Below are 20,991 nucleotides of genomic sequence, written 5' to 3'. Positions count from 1 at the left end.
CAGTGTGTGAGCGTCCAGTGAGAGGAGAACATGCCGGGCGGCAGGGCAGCCCTCAGCACTGAATACTGTAGACGCCACAAAGTGGATCAAGAGAGAGGAGATGTATTCATTCCTATTATTCACCTCGAAAGTGACCTCCTCAGAGGGAGATAGGGAGTGACCACTCAGTCACTCCCTAGTGCGTCCCTCTATTTTAATTCTCTGCACAGCACCTCTAGTATCTCATGTTTTCCAGTTCTGTTTGCGCATCTGTTGACCGCTGGTCTCCCCCAGCCTGGTGCCTCATCGCCGTCCCTGCCGCCGGGCCATAAATTTAGCTCCCTTCGCGTTGGAGGTAATCAGAGAAGCATCTTTCCCTCCATGGAGATAACGTTCACATAGATATCAAACACTATAGCCTCATATGGCTCTGTAAGAAATAACTTCTAAAAATCATCCAGTAAGGAACCCTAGGATGTCAGTAAGAGTAGTTGCCTCTTGGAAGGAGCGCTAAGAAACTGAGGGATAGGAAGAAAAAGGTAAATGTCTCACTGCGTATTTTTTGTCCTATTGGACCATTTAATCAAGCACATGTACGTCTTGTATTAAAAGTTTGCTTTAGGGGCGCCTGGGTGGCGCAGTCGGTTAAGCGTCCGACTTCAGCCAGGTCACGATCTCGCGCTCCGTGAGTTCGAGCCCCGCGTCAGGCTCTGGGCTGATGGCTCAGAGCCTGGAGCCTGTTTCCGATTCTGTGTCTCCCTCTCTCTCTGCCCCTCCCCCGTTCATGCTCTGTCTCTCTCTGTCCCAAAAAAAATAAACGTTGAAAAAAAAAAAATTAAAAAAAAAAAAAAGTTTGCTTTAGGGGCGCCTGGGTGGCTCAGTCAGTTAAGCGTCCAACTCTTGGTTTCGGCTCAGGTCGTGATCTCATGGGCTGTGAGTTTGAGCCCTAAGTCAGGCTCTGCACTGGCAGCCTGGAGCCTCCTTGGGATTCCTTCTCTCTCTCCCTCTCCTGCCCTTCCCCTGCTTGTGCACTGCCCCCCCAACCCAAATAAATAAATAAACTTAAAAAATTAAATCTTTTTTCTCTCCCTGCACCTCCCTCTAAAATAAATAAATAAATGAATGAATAAATGTTTATTTTAATTAAAATCTCAACACCTCTCCCTCTGGCTCTCCCATCTTAATTTCCCAGATTAGGCATTTCAGACTGTCTCATTTAAAACCCCTTGAGCCTGACTAATGACGTTTCAGGGTTCACCTTCAAATCTCTCCTGTACATTTGGAATTTAGACCCATTATGTGGCTGTTTTCTTGGCTTTCCTTTTAGCTTCCTTCACCTTCCTTTTCCCTGGGGGAGTCAGGAGACATTTCCAGAAGAACTTTGAGAAATGATCTGCTAGTCTGTACAGCACCAAAAGTGATGGCCAGATTTCTTTTTCTGAGCACGTGTTTGCTGGAATGTGGGGCTGGGCACAGAAGGGCGAGCAAAGCTACCTGTACTGTCCTGGGTTGGACCTCTGTCCCCAGACAACCCAGCACAAGCCTCCCCTGAGGGTGCCAGCACCCTCCCCTCTGAACCGGGAAGAGTGTCCCTCTCACAGAAGGCACCAGGTAGAGGGGATTGTCCATCGACCGTGCCAGTTGGCCAAGTTCCTCTCTCAGCTACATCAGGAAGCTCAAAAAGACTTTATCTCTGGGTCGCCCGTGAGCAGGCCTGGCGCCTGGGAAAGGACAACAAAGGGGTGTGGAGAACAATGACTTCTGTGAGGCCGAGCCTGCACCAACAGAGTCATGGGAACCCCGGAGTCTCGGTCCCTCTCCTCCCTTGGCCTGGAGCCCAGGTGGCCAGGTGTCCTTCCTGGTAGACCAGGAGGCCCTGGTGGCCACGTGTGCTCCCCGGCTGGTGGCCTTGCCATGTCCTTTCTTGGGTGTTACAGCTCTTCAAAAAGAGCCTGACAGGTGGCCTAGTTTTCTCCTTTGATTTCGAATAGAATGGTGTCACCAACTCTAGAATACGCCATTTTGTTTCTTACCACTCCTCTCTGGACTGGGCCAAAGACCAATGTCACATCCTGCCCCTCACGTTTGCCATTCTTCCCAGAGCCCCCCACCGGGGTTGCAACCTTAGGAGGTGGCCGTCCCCCCCACACCCCCACCCCCCCATCCCCCCCATCCCCCCCCACACCCCGCCCTGCCTGGGCCTCACAGCTGCCTGTAAAACATCAGGACATCCGGGCATCTGGTTCATAACAGACTGTGCTCCCGGACCCTTGGGGCAGGTACAGTGACCTGAAGGCACTCCTTGCCCCCACCCCCAACTTGCAGACTCAGCGCCGCTGAATACCTTCACATTCTTTGCTTTCAAATTTTACATCTTCCCATCTGCCGTCTCATGACTTTTGCCACTAACCCGAGAAGAACGTAGATGCGTATTTTTATTTCTCCTTTAGGGACAAATGAAGTGAGGTGCAGGCTTGCCCAAGGTCATTACCAGTCGCTGGCTGACAGAGCAGGTGGAACTCCTGACTCCTCTCTCCAGGGTTTCTCCATCCTGTTGCTTGTTCAGAAACACTTCCGGTGCTTGGGCCTATTGTACGTCCCACTTCCGGTCACGGACCGTGAGAGCCGAAAGGGGCTTCCGGTGTGGGGTGTGGTCGTGTCCCATCCCCCCACAAGGAAAGTAAGCCCCGGGGGGGGGGGGGGGGGAACTTCCCAAGGTCATACGGGGAGGGAGCAGCAAAGCTGTCTGGTCCCAGGCCCGCTGGTGCTGGGGATCCAAAACCCTTTCTCCCCATTTCTCTCCTTCCCTCCGCCCTGCCAGGGTGACCAGGCGATCCTTGGTGTCTGTGTGGCCTTTGCAGCGGCGGCCGTGCTCTGAGGAGGGACAGGGGGGTCCTCGTGGACCGGAGGGGCGGGTCTGGGAAAGAGGGTGAGCTGGGACAGGAGGTAAAGGAGAAGGGCGAACATACCAGGCTCCGATGACTGACTCGGGACCTCGGGAACACCCCTGGTCATTTGTGCGGGTTGTGGGGCCGGCTCGGGAGACCTAATGCAATGAGAGAAGTCAAAAGGTGTTGGTGCTGCAGCACCACCACGATTAAGAGAAGCGGAACGCTGTCACCTGGGCCTGATGGCCACACGGTTCCGCAACAGCTCCTCCCGTCATCAAGAGTGACTGGTGGACCTTGTGGTACATCGTGTTTGATCTGTGTCCTCTCTGCTCAGTCTAGGCAGAGTGGCCAGAGCTTTGGGGTTAGAAGGGGCTTGAAAAAAACCCCCATTCAGAAAGAAACCAGTATGTTGTGTCCTGGAGCTCTACCTGTGGCTCCTTCCTTTTCCGGCTTCTGATGTTAGGTCACACCAAGTAGACAAGGGCCGTGTGCTCATCGGCCCTGGCGCAGGTAAGCTCTGCAGAGGCTGCAGCGAAGCATGAACTGCTCACTGATCTTCTCTGGTTCTAGAGCAAGATCTGGGAGGCCCCCACACCGGGGGCAGCGAGCCAGGAGCACCGCTCGGCCGGGACGGCCGGGCTGCGGGGCTGAGAGTACCCGGGGCAGAGCGAGCTGCCAGCCGCTGGTCGGCAGATTGTGGCAGTGTGGGCCTGGCATTTCCGGAGCCCCTTTGATGGTGAGTGTGAAGTTGACATCCCCCCAATTTCCAGTGGCTGTTCCCCAAAGCCACCCCAGTTAGCACAGTGCTGAGTTGACACAAATATTGTTTTGCCAAGAGGCGTCTTTCCTACCCTGCAGCCTTTCCTTCCACCAGAGTGATGCCCTCAAGTTCCTTCCATATGGACAATTGGGAAGGGGATAATAAGCAGTGAAGTCTTTTTCCCTGCAGAGGGGGGAAAGCCAACAACCGATGCGTTAAGCAGACAAACAAAAAAAACCCCGAAGAATGGAATGGAATGTCTATCTACTAACAATGCCCATCTTTGGTCGGTGGGACCGAGTCTGATTTTTTTCTCATCTGGTCTTCATTTCCAAATGTATTATAGTATACATATATATAGTCACTGTATGCTAAAAATAAATACGTACTAAAAATTTTAGAGCCACTACGGCTCTCAGAAGCAGCGGGCTTCGTGCAGGGAGTCCCTGGAGGGGATCCTTCCCCGACAGAGGGCGGGTTCCTACACTGTCCCCAGGGCAGGCCACCCCCGCTCTGGGGCTCCTCCATGGCTTCCTTAAAGAGCTTCCCATTCTCTCCCGTCCCTGTAGAGTCAGGCTCTTATGGGAAAAGCCAAATCCCATTATCTCCCAACTCAGCTAAATGGTGAGAAAACAGACTGGTCCAGGCACCCTGCTCTCGTTTGAAGCCTGAGCAAGCGCGTCAGCATGTCTCTGGCTCCCGGTCTCCCCCTCCCCTTGCTGCTCGCCGGGTATAAAATACCCACAGCCTAAAAATAAATCTCTCTTGAGACAGCTCAGGTGCAGCTCGGGGCTTTCACCTCCAGTGCCTTGCTCCAGCTCTGATCTGGGTGTCTTTAACACATTTAAAAAGCTTCAGCTACTTTAAACGCAGGGCCACCATATGACCCAGCAGTTCCACTCCTAGGGATAGACCTAAGAGAATTGAAAACATACGGTCGCATAAAACCTCGTACATAAATGTTTACAGCATCTTTATTCATAAGAGCCAAAAGGTGGAAACAACCTCAACATCCACCGACTGGTGAGTGAATGGACAAAGCCTGACTCATCGACCACGGTGGAATATTATTCGGCAATAAAAAGGAGCAGGGCGCTAGCAGGAGCCACGGCCTGCGTGAACTTTGAAACCATGATGCTAAGTGAAAAGACCGTGTCCTATGCGAGTCTCACATGAAATGTTGAGAACAGGGAAATCTGTGGAGACGGAAAATAGGTTCGTGGTTGCCAGGGGCTGAGCGCCGGAGCGGGGCTCAGGGGGACGATAGCTCAAGCGCACGAGGTTGCTTTTGGGGGTGATGAAAATGCTCTCAGGTTGTGGTGACGGTCATGCAACTCGGTGGGGCACACAGAAAATACTGAATCGCACACTTTACACGAGCGCGTTGTACGGTGTGTGAACTTTGTCTCAGTAGAGCCGCTCTTGAAAGGCTTTGGCTGGGGTATCATCCGTCAGTCACACACACTCACGCACCCGCTCATGTTCACACTCACGTGCAGATCGTGTAGCAGCTCCGAGCTGGGGGCAAGGCAGGAATCTCAAGGGTGAACAAGGCGCGAGGCAGCCAGGCCCGCAGCCCACACGGAGGGCAAACATCCGGCTCGGGAGGCCAGGAGGCCCGAGAGGTGTGCCAAGAAGGGGGGAGTGGCGCCCAGCGCTCCGTCCACCTCTAGTAATGACCTCTAAGTCAGGTGCAGGGGGAGTGGGGTGGGGGAGGAGCACACACTCAAAGGAAACCAGACGTTGCCATACGGAGCTGAATTCTCTCTTCTTTCAAGAAAACCACTCTGTTCCCTCAAGCTGGCTGGCCCTGCTCTTGCCCACCGTCCCTCGACTGGCTCCACCCCTTGGTGGCCTGCTCTGAGGGCACGCGCCATGCCCTAGTTCTCTTGGGTGCCCTTCTGCCCGGATTGCTGACCACAGAGAGGGGGTGAAACCCTCTGACCACCTGAAGAGAGTTCTGTCAGCGAGGGTTTGCTTCATGGATCTTGAGCCCCGTGCTTTGAGACACTTGAATCTTTTTTTTTTTTTTTTTAATTTTTTTTTTCAACGTTTATTTATTTTTGGGACAGAGAGAGACAGAGCATGAACGGGGGAGGGGCAGAGAGAGAGGGAGACACAGAATCAGAAACAGGCTCCAGGCCCTGAGCCATCAGCCCAGAGCCTGATGCGGGGCTCGAACTCCCGGACCGCGAGATCGTGACCTGGCTGAAGTCGGACGCTTAACCGACTGCGCCACCCAGGCGCCCCGAGACACTTGAATCTTTGACCGAACCTGTAAACCAGGGACGGGAAGTCCTTAGCACCAGCCGGAGGCTGGTCTTGAGACTCCCTATTTTCCATCAGAGAAAAGGCGGGGCAAGGAGGGCTGAATGTGTCACTCCCGCACACGAAGCCACCTTTGCATGAAGGTAGCTGCAACGGGGCAGAAAAGGCCAAGGGTTAGAATGAAGGCGAAACCGCTCACCATGTTCTTTTTTTGTTTAATTTGTTGAATGTTTATTTAAATTTGAGGAGAGAGACAGAGCAGGGGTCAGGGAGGGGCAGAGAAAGAGAGGGAGACACAGAATCCGAAGCAGGCTCCAGGCTCCGAGCTGTCAGCACAGAGCCTGATGCAGGGCTGGAACTCACAAGCCATGAGATCATGACCTGAGCTAAGTCGGATGCTTAACCGACTGAGCCATCCAGGTGCCCCTGCTTACCATATTCTTTATTGATATTAACTCATTTGAGCCTCCTGATATCCCACGAGCCTCAGTTTGTTCATCTGTATAATGGAAGCTGGACCCCAACTTAAAAGCTCTCTGAACAAGTGTAAGTTTCCAGAAACTTACTACATCATAAATATCGGTTCCTATCATCCCTCCGTTCTTTTGTATGATATTTTAGATACCGTGAGCCCTCTTATTTGACCCTGGCTGAAAAGTATTGTTATTCCCCTCTTATTTATTTATTTTTTTGTTCATTTTTTTTTAAACTGGAGATTTAATCTCTGCAGTTTTTTTTTTTAATGTTTATTTATTTTTAAGACAGAGAGAGACAGAGCATGAACGGGGGAGGGGCAGAGAGAGAGGGAGACACAGAATCCGAAACAGGCTCCAGGCTCTGAGCGGTCAGCACAGAGCCCGACGCGGGGCTCGAACTCATGGACCGCGAGATCATGACCTGAGCTGAAGTCGGACGCTTAACCGACTGAGCCACCCAGGCGCCCCAGTTATTCCCCTTTTAAAGGGATACTGAAAGGAGCACCTGGGTGGCTCAGTCGATTAAGCATCTGACTCAGGTCATGATCTCACGGTTTTGAGTTGGATCCCGTGTCGGGCTCTGTGCTGACAGCTCAGAGCCTGGAGCCTGCTTCGGATTCTGTGTCTTTCTCTCTGTCTGCCCCTCTCCCACTCATGCTGTGTCTCTTTCTCTCTCTCAAAAATAAATACACATTAAAACAAAAATAAAGGGATACTGAAGAAACTGAGGTCAGGTCACCTGCCCACAACTGTTTGGTAAATCGAAGAATCATGGGACGAGAACCTCTTCACCTGGCGTCTCTCCCAGGACCAGGGGTCTCAACGTCTATTTGCATCGGAACAATGTGGGCACTTGTCAAAATCAAAGAGGTGTAGGATCTGGGGTACCAGACCCATGGAATCAAATTTTCCAGGGTGGGGCCCAGCCATATGCACTTGTAAGTTTCCTCCGGGTGATTCCGGTCCACACCAGAGTCCTTGAGCCTCTGTACTAAATCAAGCCGATCTTGGAAAGAGAAAACCTAGAAGAAAAGAAAAACGTAGCCAGAAAAAATCTAGAGAATAAAGGAACTTTAAAAATGGGATCTGCCGGTATCTTCCAATGATAGCTAACTTCATGGAGTGTTTACTTGGTGCGGGGAGATTGCTGTGGGTGCTTTATATACTCTACATTAATGTATTTGAACCCTTGAGCCACCCTCTGAGGTAGCTACTTTTACTATCCCCATTTGACGGAGGAGAGAGTTTAAATTATTGACCCAACGTCACCCAGCTAAGAAAGAGAGCCAGGAGAGGATCTTCACTGCCTTATAGACCTGTAGAGAGGCAAGTGTTTTCCTGTAGAGAGGAAGATAGGCCGGGAGAGTGAGAACAGAGGCGCCACAGAAAGCTAATATGGAACAAGGCTAGGTTGAGGCCCCCAATCTACGTCCTCCCAGGGTGTGCTGGCATCATCCCGGAAACCTGACTGGGGGCTTGGCAAGCTTAGGCTGAGCTGTGGACACCGGTCGGAAATGGTGTGTGGGTGGCAAAGCGGCCATCCCTGCTACCTTGAGAGGGCACCTCCCACTGGGTGTAATGGGTGGAAGGGCCACACCCCCTCCCCCAAAGACATGTCCATGTCTCAATCCCTGGAACCCGTGAGTGTGACCTTATTTGGAAAAAGGGTCTTTGTAGATGCAGTTAAGTTAAGGATCTTGATCTGGATTTTCCAGGCGGGCCCTAAATCCAGCCACAAGGGTCCTTGTAGGGAGAGGAGCCACAGACACGAGGGCAGGTCACGTAAAGACGCAGGCAGAGTTGGGAGCAAGCAGCCTCAAGTCAAGAGACGCTGATAGTTACCAGAAGCTGGAAGGCACAAGATAAGGAATCTCCCCCTAGAGCTTTGGAAGGGAGCTGGGCCCTGCCAACACCTTGATTTTGGATTTTCAGCCTCCAGAACTTATGAGAGAATGAATCTCTCTGGGTTTAAGCCTCCTGGTTTGTGGTAACTTGCTATGGCCACACTAGGAAATTATACGTTAGGGAAATGACAATCAATTTAATGGACATTGCCCTCATGTCTCCTCAGCATTCCTTTTTCTTTGATCCCGGTTCCAAATCGTCCCTTCCTTGAGAGGCGTGCTCACCAACCTCCTGCCGCGTGCTTCTGGTGGCCGATCCTGGCCCCAGACAGAGGGAGGGGCCTGTCATCTAGGATTGGCCAATCAGAGAACCCCAACTCCTGGGCGGCAGTGATTGGTCCGGGGGTGACTCATGACTCAAGCCTGCCCAATCAGAGCCCTTCCCTGATTTTTGTATTACTAAGCAGGCAAAGGTTATACTTCTTTTTCTGTTGGGGCTGTGAAATTGGTGCGCGAACAATCCAAGCCACCGGGGGTACCTGTACCTGCCGTGTGGAGAAAGCCCATGCACGGTAGGTAGGTAGGAACGAGGCTAAAATGTAAAAGGAAATAGAAGCAAGAAGCCAAGTTCAAGAGTGAGAGAACGCCGGTAGTGTGTAAATTTCTGGATGCTGTCGAACCTAGAGCCAGTTCCACCATTCCTATGGTTTGCGACACGAAACTTAATGATTCTGCCCAGGCTGGCTGGAGCTGGGTTCTGGCCTTGCTACCGACAGAGCTCACACTAATACAACAGGTTGAGAGCGACTGCCATTTCCCCCCGGCAGAGCAGAGGCATCTGGGAACAAACTTGACTGCACTGCCTACATCTCGTCCTTTTTGAGGGAGGTTTGAGGACAAGATCAAGGGCTGGCAGTGTTACATGTTGAAGAAAAGAGAAAGAAACATGCTTGAGAAAATAGGTCTCCTCGATTTCCATGGCATCGGTCAGAGTGTCCAAGAGACTCAGTGGAAACCATTTCCCAAGCAGAAGAATGTTCGTTCCTGTTTGGCAGATCCCGGAGAAGAGAAGAAAAACAAAAGATGCAGACAGGGAGCCAAGCTGGGGTGGGCACGGAGGCCCCGACCCCCTTTCATAGCCACACGAAGCCACCTATCCATCCAAACACTGGCCCCGGGGATCACAATGACATCTGAAACTTCTTTCAGGCATTTCCTTCCCTTTCAGGTCTCTTTGGGTTCCTCAGCCCAGATGTTGCTAATTTTCCATCTTTTCAAAGCTCTCCGTCGCATTTAAAGTCAGAATGCTTCCTATTCATCGCTTCTGAATTTGAGGGGGAGGAAATCACAGAGGTCAGCAGGCCTTTTAATACAGAAAGTAAATGAGCAAAGCTGTGTGCGGACGTGTGAGTGCGTGCGGGCACACACATAGCTTGTTATTTCCTGCCTTAATCCACTTTTCAGCTCCACTGTACAAGATCACAGGACAGACTCGGGCAGTACCTCTAAGAAAGGTTCCTCACATCTCCTCCAGGAAAGAAGCTTCTTCCCAAAAGTTGCCTTTTGAAGTTCACTGGCTCTGCGCTGCAGCCCTCAACCAAGCTAATTACTGGTCAGCGAGTGGCCACTTTGAACTGGTCACACACCAGAGGCCCTCTGAGGATCTTGTTTGCTGGGTGACTGTTTTCACATGATGCCTCTTCTGTTTACATGTGGCAAACGGCTCCTTCTCTCTCACTTGAGGCAGAGTAGAAAGGAGGCCCTTCCAATGAAAGCGGCCTCATGAAGAAGTGGAGGAAAGCTGGGGCCTACGCTCTTCTGACAAACTTGAACAGCGAGAGGGCTCGTGGAGAAACTAAATTTGGTTGCTGCTATCCATTTAAAGGAAACACTGATTTAGAGAAGGGAGAGCACGAGGAATGAGGGTGAGCCATTGATTTCCTTTCAGCTTAACCACTGAATTTCCAGTGTATTCTTGGTCACCTGCAGAGTTCCCAGTAGAGTCTACATACGGACCCCGCTCCAAACAGGTAGCTTCGAGCGGGTGCTAGAACACAAAGGTAGGAGGGGTCCTCCATTTTCCTTTTTTTTTTTTTTTAAGTAATAGAGAAAAAGAGGAAACAATAAAGACCAAAACAGGTGATGGGCTCATCCCCGAGGTAACAAATTCCCCATACACGTGACTTGAATTTCTGAACCAAAAATGGAGGTAAGTGGTCTTATGACAAGGAGTATAGATGGAAAAAATGGGGGAGAATGGCTTCAATTTGTCCCAGAAATTATAGGGTGGTGGTTCTCAGTGGAGGGAAATTTTTAATTTTTTTTAATGTTTATTTATTTTTGAGAGAGAGAGAGAGAGAGAGAGAGAGAGAGAACCCGTGCATGAGGGTAAGGGGCAGAGAGAGTGAGGAACAGAGGATCGGAAGCGGGCTCTGCAATGACAGCACAGAGCCCTGTGTGGTCCTCAAACTCACGAACCGTGAGATCATGACCTGAGCCGAAGTCGGACCCTCAACCGATTGAGCCACCCTGGCGCCCTGGCAATTTTGAATTTTATCTATTGGCTAAAGGCCAGGGATACTGCTAAATATCCTACGATACACAGACCAGGCCCCCACCACAAAGAATTATTCAGTAGGGGCATCAGCAGTATCCCTGTTGAGAAACCTTGGCAATGACCAGTCGCACGGCCCTACCTGACCGCCATGGCGTAGGGATGTGCAGTCGTCCCAAGAGCCCAGAAGAGGAGAACCAAAGGCGTGCGGGCGCTAGAAGTCCCACAGCAAGTTAGCTGTGAGAAGCTGGGCTGCACGGCCATGAGGCATCAGGGCTCGAGTGGGCACTAGAAGGAGCCAGACCTGAAATTTTGGAAGAGCAGATCTCAGGAGATAATGAAGGAGGCCGGTCCAAAAAGGCAAAGTGTGGCGGGCTTGCAGAAGGAGGCAGAGATCGGGGGGGCCTCGAGAGCCACAGAAAGAAGGTGTCTCGGTCCTGGGCAGCTTCCGGCTCCCCAAGGGGCCCCGCTGTGCTGGGTTTTCATGAGAAGCCCGGGTCAGCGCGCCAAAGCCCTGCTCTGAGCCGGCGTGAATGGATTCGTGTTTCTCCATACCAGAAGAACTTTGACTCACGCCTGCCAGTTGTATTTCTTGAATACGTAATTCCCCGTCAAGGTTGTGGAAGGAAGCTGTGCTCTCAAACGCGGAGCCGCCCCAAAGATGACAGGTCTGGAGCGAGCTGTGCAGAAGAGCCCAACTTTCCACCAGCCCTGGCCTAACACAGCCCGTGACGCAGGGGCCATTCACGTATCTTAAAGGCCCAGAAAGACCCACTGCGCGTGCGCACGTCACCCAGGGATGCTGCCACGAGGGTGCTGAGCTGCTTTGGTGTCACGCGGCCCTTCTCAGAATACGGCCTTCAAGTGATTTAAATGCTTCTAAACGAAGAAAGCAAAAATACAAAGGATTACAACGACCAGCAATCACAATGGAACAGGGTTCTCAGAATATTTTAACACGGAGACAGGGCGCTCTGTGTCCTTGTTAATTAGCACATCAAGAAACTCCAGGGGCGCCTGGGTGGCTCAGGCGGTTAAGCGGCTGACTTGGCCTCAGGTCATGACCTCGCGGGTTCGTGAGTTCGAGCCCCGCGTCGGGCTCTGTGCGGACAGCTCGGAGCCTGGAGCCTGCTTCGGATGCTGTGTCTCCCTCTCTGTCTCTGCCCCTCCCCTGCTCGTGCTCTCTCTCTCTCTTAAATATAAATGTTAAAACAAAACAAAACAAACAAACAAACAAAAAACAAAAAAAAAACCTCCCGTGCCTGGTTTATGACTTACCTGCCATGCTCATTGGAACCTTTGCGTTTTACGCCTTCTTGGTGGTCCACGGGCCACAGATTGAGAATCTCTGACCCCAAGGTCCCAAACAGAAGCCAAACGGGTTTTCGGAGCAGGAAAAGAGCTCGTGAAGAGGAAGCAGAAATATTTTCTTATTCTAAAGCTAAGCAATGAACAATGATATATCCCCAAGGCAAATTAGCTCATCAGCTTAGCTCTTCTCACCCTGCGGCACTCGGAGCAAAAGGTAAGAGGAGGTAAGCTTTGAGGGAGAACTCGAAGTTTAGAGGAAACTGAAACAGGAAAACAAGGCTTGGCCCATTGGAGGGCAACAGCATTGCCAGACGGAGGAGGGAGCTGTCCTTGGGAGCAGGGATGCATCAGAAATACTGTGGGACCAACGCCGCCGGGAGAGGTGTCTGCCCCTGTCCACTTGAGGGAAAGGCCCGAAATGGTCACCAGAGATCAAGCTGAGGACTTGAGAAGAAATGGGGATCAAGGTGGATGGAATTCAATTCATGGAACAAAACTTGTGGGGTGGGGGGGCAGAAGGCCACAGGCAAATACCTCTGTTACTGAAATCCAAGTCCTAGGTTCTTTCGGTAGCTGAAGGTGCCTGAGAAAGGTTGTATGTGTTTGGAGAAGAAACAAAATTGTCTGAACACGCCGCAGCAGACAAAGCAACAGATGAGGAATTAGAAAGCCTGAGCTCTAGTTTCTAATTTGCCTCCCTAATCAGAGAGGGCCACCCAAGTCAAGTTATTCTATTCTTCGGTGTCTCAGTGCTTCCGATCTACCAAATGAGAGTGTTGAGCAAAAATCTCATCGGCAAAACGTTTTACAGTATTGAGACCAGCCAGAGATACTCACGTCATCGCGGTGATGCTCAATTTTGGCTGCACACTGAAATCTCCTGCGTCCTATCCCCAGGGTTCTGATTTAATTGGTCTGATATGGTCCGAGCATTCAGATTTTTTAAAAAGCTCCCCAAATGATTCTAACAGACAGCCAGGGTGGAGAACCACTGTTCTAGCATAGTTTCTCAGATGGATAGGTGGGGTAGAGGACCAAGATCAGACACCTGGATAGGGAAAGGACGATCAGGTTCAGTAGGACCCAGGAACTGGGCACATCAAGGCATGAGAGGGCTCAGGGAAGGCAGTGGACATGGGGTAAGGGGGGGGCAGAGAATGGGTAGTCTGGCCTGGAGTGTGAAGACAATTGTGTCTTACTAGCAGGGTAAACCTGGGCCAGTCACTTCCCCTTTCTGAACCTCAGTTTTCTCATCTATAAAATGGGTGTGTGTATAAAGGAAAGCAAACCCAAACCAACATGTATCGAACAATACTCTTTATGTGTCAGGCCCTATACCAGATTCCATACATTTCGTATCCAATTTCCTTCTCACATCGTACTTGAGAGATGAGGAAACCACTGTTGGAAAAGCTACCTGAACCCCCTCTTCCATACCTCACTGAGTTACTGCAGGGCCACAGTGAACTCGTGTGTCTGAAACAAGGTTGCCTGCTTTAGCAAAAAAACACAGGAAGCCCAATGAACTCTGCGTTTCAGAAAAACAACAGACGCTTTTGTTATTGTAAGCATGTCCCAAATATCGTTTTGACCGACACTCTGAATTTGAAATGATTTTATCAACCGTGAAGCCTGATACACAGGTACCGTTTTCTTGGGTCGTTTGGTTCGCTATTGATAATAGGTTTTTCTGGATTAGGGATATTAACCCTCTGACATGTGTCCTAAATATTTTTTCCTATTTGTGCTTTATTTTTTACTTTGTTTATGGGTTTGTTGTGCAGAAGTTTTTAATTTTTATGTTGTCACATGTTCCAATCTTTTTCTTTATTGTTTATAGCATTTTTGCCATGCCTAGAAGTTTCCGTCCAAAAATTATACACATTTTCACCCTTGCTTTCTCCTAGTACTTTTATGGTTTTAGTTTTTACATTTAAGCATCTGGAATTTGTTTGGCAGAATGATGGCATTTTTTTTTTTTTTTTTTCCAAATGGCTAGCCAGTTGTCCCCATAGCATTCAATAAATTATCTTTCCCCATTTCTTGAAAATGCCCTTTATCATATACTGAATTCTGAGATTTACATGCGTATATTTCTGGGACCTCCAATTTGTTCTTTTCATTGTACGACAGCATTTAAATCACTATAATTCAGAACATGCTTTATTACTTGAAAGACTATTTACCTTCTTGTTTTCCCTTTTAAAGAATTTCCTGGTTATTTTTACCTTTCTGTTTTCCTGATGAATTTTAGAATTATTCTACCCAAAGCTCTAGTTGAGCTTTTAATTAGGGTTGGTTAAGTTTTCAAAATAATTTAGGGAGCAAAGGTCGCTTATCACTCTTGTATCTGTTTATCCAAGACCAAAGGATGCCTCTCCATTTGTCATCCTCTAAATTTATGATTATCAGTAAAGCTAAGTACTTTCTTCATGTAAGTGCTGAAACAGTCTTATTAAATTTGTTCCTGGCGTTTAAAAAAATGTTTTTATTATTTTTAATGTTTATTTATTTTTGAGAGGGAGAGAGAGAAAGCATGACAGGGGGAGGGGCAGAGGGAGAGGGAGACACAGAATTCAAAGCAGGCTCCAGGCTCTGAGCTGTAGCACAGAGCCCGATATGGGGCTCAAACTCAGGAGCTGTGAGATCATGACCTGAGCGAAAGTTGGCTGCTTAACCGACGCAGCCACCCAAGCGCCCCCCCCCCCAAATGTTTTTAAATGTTTATTTATTTTTGAGTAAAAGAGACGAGTGTGTGCAGGGGAAGGGCAGAGAGAGAGAGAGAGGAGAGAGAGACAGAATCTGAAGCAGGCTCCAGGCTCTGAGCTGTCAGCACAGAGCCTGACGTGGGGCTCTACTGAAGAACCAACCATGAGATCATGACCTGAGCTGAAGTCGGACCGCTTAACCTACTGAGCCACCCAGGCGCCCCCTCCCCCCCAACCCCATTCCATTCATTTTCACTGTATTTTCTATTTGGTTATTGTTTGGACATGTATGAGGTATTTTATTAAAAGGGGCCCCTGGCTGGCTCAGTTCCTAAAGCATGGGACTCATGATCTCAGGGTTGTGAGTTCAAGCCCCATGTTGGGTGTGGAGATCACTTAAAAAGTAAAATCTTAAAAAAAAAAAAAAAAAAAAAGGAAAGAAAAAGAAAAAAAAAAAGGAAGAAGGCAGGAGTAGAAGAGACAAAGACAAAAACAAATTGGTCAGTGTCATAGTTTTCCCTGAGTCCTCTTCCAGAGAAGGTTCAGTTCATCGTGGTGATGTCCCTAAAGGAAACTCATAGGTTCAGGGACACGAGTTCCCAGACTGCGGGGACAGAAGACCCAGATGCAATTCTCCCCCACCCTTCTAATCAACCCTTTGTCAGGTAATGTGAGACGGGGAGCAAAAGGACCTCATCCCTCTCTTCGGGAACATCCTTCATCTTGGCCCGGAGAACCCAGGCATCCCATTGGCTCTCGGGGCAAGCCCCGCCCCTTCCGGCAAGGCCTTCTCTTCCGGCGTGAAGGGCCCCCACTGCCTGCCCGGCGAGACGCTCCTTGCCTTCTCCTCCCTGGGAGTCCCTCACGAGGACTCTGCTCCCCTGAAGGGAGTCTGGCGTCTCCCTGACGCACGCGTTTGCTTCAAGATTTACATTTTCGATTTCCTTGCCCGTTTTTCGACCGCATACATGAAAGAGAATCGCAAATGCCCAGAAAACTCAAAGGCCTCTTTAGACACCTGCAGCTCCACCGAGCGAACGGGCTCTAATGCGCGCCCAGAAGAGGATGAAGACACGAGGTGGGATAACCTGCAACTCTCCAGGCCGAAGTATTCCGGACTTTATTTCCTCTCCGTGCTGGAGTAGCGTCCAGCTCGCAGGGCCATCCGGAAGGCCGTCAGCACAGCCTCCTGCCTTCCTCGCGCAGAGCGGCGCAGGGAGCCCACTCGGGTCTTCACCCACGCGGAGAGAAGGTTGGGGAAGGAGGGGGCCGGGTGTCGGGCACTAGACACTCCATGCCCCGCCCACACCCGCGGGGCCTTCTTGTCTGACCCTTCCTCTGTTCCACCGGCCTTCGTCTCCTGTTCCCTTTCGCTAGAACCTGCGGGGTGTCCCCCCCCCACCCACCCCTTCTCTGCATTCGGACTAGCTGCCAGCTTTCGAAAAATAGCGCACATTTAAGTGTTAATTTCCAAAGAAAAGCAAACCCTGTGCTGTCATTTCCTTTTTTTTCTTTTTCTTTTTTTTCCCCAGATGGGAGAACGCATGTGCAAGGAATCTCAGGGCCAGCCCTAAAATAAGATGTGGAAGGTGAGGGCACTTGATGATCACAAGTAGGCCAGGGCTTCCGGGCCCACTAGAAGGCAACTTGCGGGGGGGGGGGGGGGGGGGGGGATAGGTGAAGTCCAGGGCTTCCGGGCTGGATGATGTTTGTCTGTGGACCACTGGGGACTAAAAGGCTCATGTCAGCTGACTGCACAGTGCTCTACGGTTTCTTCTTTAGCCACTGATTTTTTTTTTTTAACGTTTATTTATTTTTGAGACAGAGAGAGACAGAGCATGAACGGGGGAGGGTCAGAGAGAGGGAGACACGGAATCCGAAACAGGCTCCAGGCTCTGAGCTGTCAGCACAGAGCCCGACGCGGGGCTCGAACTCACAGACCTCGGGATCGTGACCTGAGCCGAAGTCGGCCGCTTAACCGACTGAGCCACCCAGGCGCCCCAAGCCACTCATTTTCAAACCACCCCAACCCAGAATAATAGGAGAGTGGCACTGTGAGCTTTCAAGTTCACATCGCTTTGCCTAACAAGACCCACAGCTGTTCCCACCGCCACTCCTACCCCTTGTCGCTGGAGGTGTAAAACCCCGTCCCTTAGAACAGTTTCCTCCCGGGGCACCTGGGTGGCTTGGTCGGTTAGGCGTTCGCCTTCGGTCAGGTCATGATCCTGTAGTTCACGAGTTTGAGGCCCCAGGGTCAGGTTCTCTGCTGACAGTTCAGAGCCTGGAGCCTGCCTTGGATTCTGTCTCTCTCCCTCTCCCCTACTCACGATCTTTCTCTCTTTTTCTCTCCAAAATAAATAAACATTAAAAAAAAATAACAACTTTCTTCTCTCAGATGCCCTACCTTCTTTTACTGAGAGAAGTCTGAATTACAAGAAATCAAATTTTTTCCGTGTCTTCCAACTTTCGAGTACGAGAGAGTGGGCCACGTTATGATTCCCCCAGAGCTTAAATGACACACTTCTATTTTTTGCTTTTTATTTCAAGGGAGGACCCTATTTGGCCATCTTCATCCTCTGGGCAGGGACAGAAGAAAAGATCCTCCTCTCCAATTCTTTTCCCTGTTGGATACAGTCTTCCTGAATGTGCCGCAGGATGTATATGACAGAAATATCTTCCCAAGAATGGAATTCAAGCTCTGACTCCCATACTCTTAGAGGCTACTGGCTTGGCTGTAGTCCTCCTTGAACAGGGCTTCAGGAGACAGTTAGCAAGAGCCTGGGTCTGTCTGATTGTGTGAGAATTGGGGTGCGTGGTTTGCGCTATAACAAGATCTCACCAGTACAGTAAGTTTGGAAACAGGAAGGTTAAAGAGAAGGGAATTCTGGACAAGGACTCTGCTCTCCTCCCTAAGACAATTCACAGTGATCTTCCATTTTGGCCCACTTACACACCGTTCGTGGATCCCAATTTAGCTCAAACTTCTTACCCTTCAACCCAGCCTCTAAAAATAAGAACATCTGGGAATACCAAGGCAGGGTGGTAGGGAAAACAATTTCATGGGCTCTCTCCCTCTCCCGACCTCGTAACTTTTATTGCTTTACAGTTCATTGTCTCACTCTTTCCCCCACCGCCCACCACCGTCCTTTTGTTCACACAGGAACTGTGGGAAACTCCACCGGGGGCGGGGGGGTGATTCACGATCTTTTGGAACGACTGCTGAGCAATGAGAGTCTCAATGAAATACCCGGCTGGGAATATCAACTCCCCCTTTAATATTCTCTTCTTCTGGTTCAATATGGAGTCATTTCAAGGCTCACCACAGCTAGGGCTTGAAGTCTTTCTTTGATTGCTGCTTCCTGTCTATTGTGCATTCCCTGGAACAATCTGGAGATGAGAGCCAGGTAGCAACAGTGCAGCATGTCTCTGGGACCAAATGATAATTGGAAAATCCCAGAAAGTCCATTCCCTCTGGCCCTTAGTTCACATATGGCCAGCACATTAGAGACCTTGTCCAAAAGACCAGTTTGGGACATAGAGTGGGGGTGATTTCTGTCATTAACTCAGACTATCTTCCCTCAATAATCGAGCAATCAGGGCTCGGTGTGCCTTGGCTCCATTGCAGGTTTGGCCATGTCACTGGTTTTAACCCAACCTGATGTCCCTTCTAGAATGGTCCATACTCAAGGAGATAAAGTAGCTGTCTTTATGAGTGATTGCTTCCAGACTCAACGAAGAGAAACTCATGTGTTTGAAATGCCCGCCATCCTTCTCCATTTCACCATAAAGTAGCCAATCTAATTTTGCACAATACTGTTTGATAACAACCATGTGTGTGTCTTCTGTATTTATATGCTCAGGAAAGGACCTACTTGGTCAGTGTGAGATAATTTCACAAGAAAAATGGAACCAGATGTGACTCCTTTTTATTTGGCTCTTCAAACTCGAGCAACCTAATTCCCAGGGTCAGTCGTTACTCGGGTTTTCAGTTACCTTGCAGAAGGGGATCCTTTTTCCCTACAGTGTTTTCTTTTCCAAGGCACCTGACACGCAGGAGTGGGCAAAAGATTTCAGAGAGCTGGTCCTCAGCCTAGAACTTTGCAACATTTGCAGGTTAGTGATTCAGTGGGATAGAAGTTTCCTCTTTTGGAATAGAACATGTCTGTCCAGTAGTAGGCTTATCCATTTCAATTAAACTATTCTTCTAACGACTCAGTATATACAAGCAGTGTGGGCCTGAAATCCAAGGTCACATAGTGCTAGGATGACTCATTCAAAACTCCAAAGCACAGGAGTTGGGCAGAACTGACATCAGAGAAGGGCAGACTTTTCTCTTTTTTCATCTTATTTCCTTTTTCCTTTTATTCCCATCTCAGTACTGGTCAGCCTATCACGTACACTGGTACAATTTGTACACTAGACAAAGGTGCTCAGCCAGAGGAGTGAGTGGGGGCTGAAATCCAGCCCATGCTATGCTTGCCAAGCTATGTATCCCAGCATGGGGCATAGCTACCTGGAAGAAGAGACACCTCTCTCCCCCATCCCCCAAGAGGGCTTACTGGTCGCCAAGTTGGCACCCTTGGGGCTGCATCTGTCCGGAAGGAGTGCGTTTTTCCAAGAGACTGTATGCGCTATGGTGCCCTCGTGTGCTAGCGATAGCCTGAAAGATGAATACGCAAACACCAGAATGTGTCATCTACTCCTACCTGCTCACACAAGTGCTTTTCAATAGGCCACATTCCTGTATTCTGCCCCGTCCGTGGGAGACAGTGTAAGTCACCAGGAGAGGCTTTAGACCCGAGACGGTAGATATGTGACACGTGAGCCACTGCTACTCCTATGGCAGACATCACTAATCAATTCCAGAATTCTTTCACTCTGAGCCCAAACTGGTCTCACAACCCTCCACTCAGCGAAACCTCCTTCTCAGTCTCTACCAACTGAACAGAGTTGACAGGCAAGACTAAACCTATCTTCCATCTGTCTCAGCTAGCAACCGCTACAATAATGCTGCATAACAACCCCCCCCCCCCCGAAAACCAGCAGCTTAAAGCTAGAATCATTTATTCTTGCTCGTTCACCTTGGAGACACCTAGGATTTAGTAGATCTACGGAATATCCGGCAGGCTGGACGTGCTCTGCTTCAAGCTGCAGTCTAGCTTGGTTCTTGCTATGGTTTGGGCTCAGGGCTGCTCAGTGTGTTTCTTTTCTGGGGACCCTGCTAAAGCGTCAGCAGTGCAACCAGAGAATACTCTTCTCATGTTGAGATTAGGGGCGTACAAGGGAAAGACCAGCCACACGAGCAAGTCTTTAGTCTCTGCCTACGTCAGATCCACTAACATTTCGCTGGTGAAAACGAGCGATGCGACTGAGCCCAAAATTAAGGAGCAGGAAGTATGCCCCTCCTACTATAGGACCAAGGCAAGGGTGAAGGGTTATGACCAAGCGTTTGGGGGCCACCACACCATCTCTGTCCTAGGCGAGGGGGCAGGCGTCGTGCCGAGCCACCTTTAATGTGACGTCCCCTACTTGGCTGGTGCTCCCTTCATATCATCGTTAAACTCATTTTCCCTAGCCAGACAATCAACTTCTTGGCTCAGGTGGGTGGATAACAGGGAAGGGTGAGCCTCAGAGCCCGAGATGCAGAGATAGAGTGGTTCTTTATATAGCCTGGCCAGCGAACCCAGTGATTAGTGGTCATTAAGTTGGATCCGAGACGGGTCCTTGCTCTAGGAAATGGTACATAAAACCAAGTGAGAGGGCCAGGTGGCTTCAGGGAGTCTGGGCTTCCGGGTATGTGATTTGGAAGAAATAAGAGTAGAGGAGAAAGGGCAGAAGTGAGGGTGGCCTAGAGGTGCCCCGGTTAGAAGTAAGCACGGGCATGGAAACCACTGCTGATTGGACAGGGCTTTGCATTTTCCCTCATCAAAAGTAAAACATCCCTCTAGGCCACACCATCTTATACCCATCATCAAAGGTTAACCCAGGAAATTACAGAGCCCAGGCCATTCCCTCCAGGAGTTCGTGATCTGAGACACACAGGCCACAACTCTAGGGAGGAAACTGTAGACAGAGAACCAAGACGGTGGGAAGCAGACAAGTGGGAAAGGGAGTTACAACTGTGGATAAGAGAAAGCAGGGGTCAATCCAGGCAGGCTCCCTGGAGGAATGGGCGCTCGGGAGCTCCTCGTGGAAGGGAG

The sequence above is a fragment of the Lynx canadensis genome, chromosome E1 (assembly GCF_007474595.2).
Source record: "Lynx canadensis isolate LIC74 chromosome E1, mLynCan4.pri.v2, whole genome shotgun sequence".
In the NCBI taxonomy this organism is placed as follows: domain Eukaryota; kingdom Metazoa; phylum Chordata; class Mammalia; order Carnivora; family Felidae; genus Lynx; species Lynx canadensis.
The sequence above is the reverse complement of the archived record's forward strand: the minus strand, read 5'-3'. Positions refer to the sequence as shown.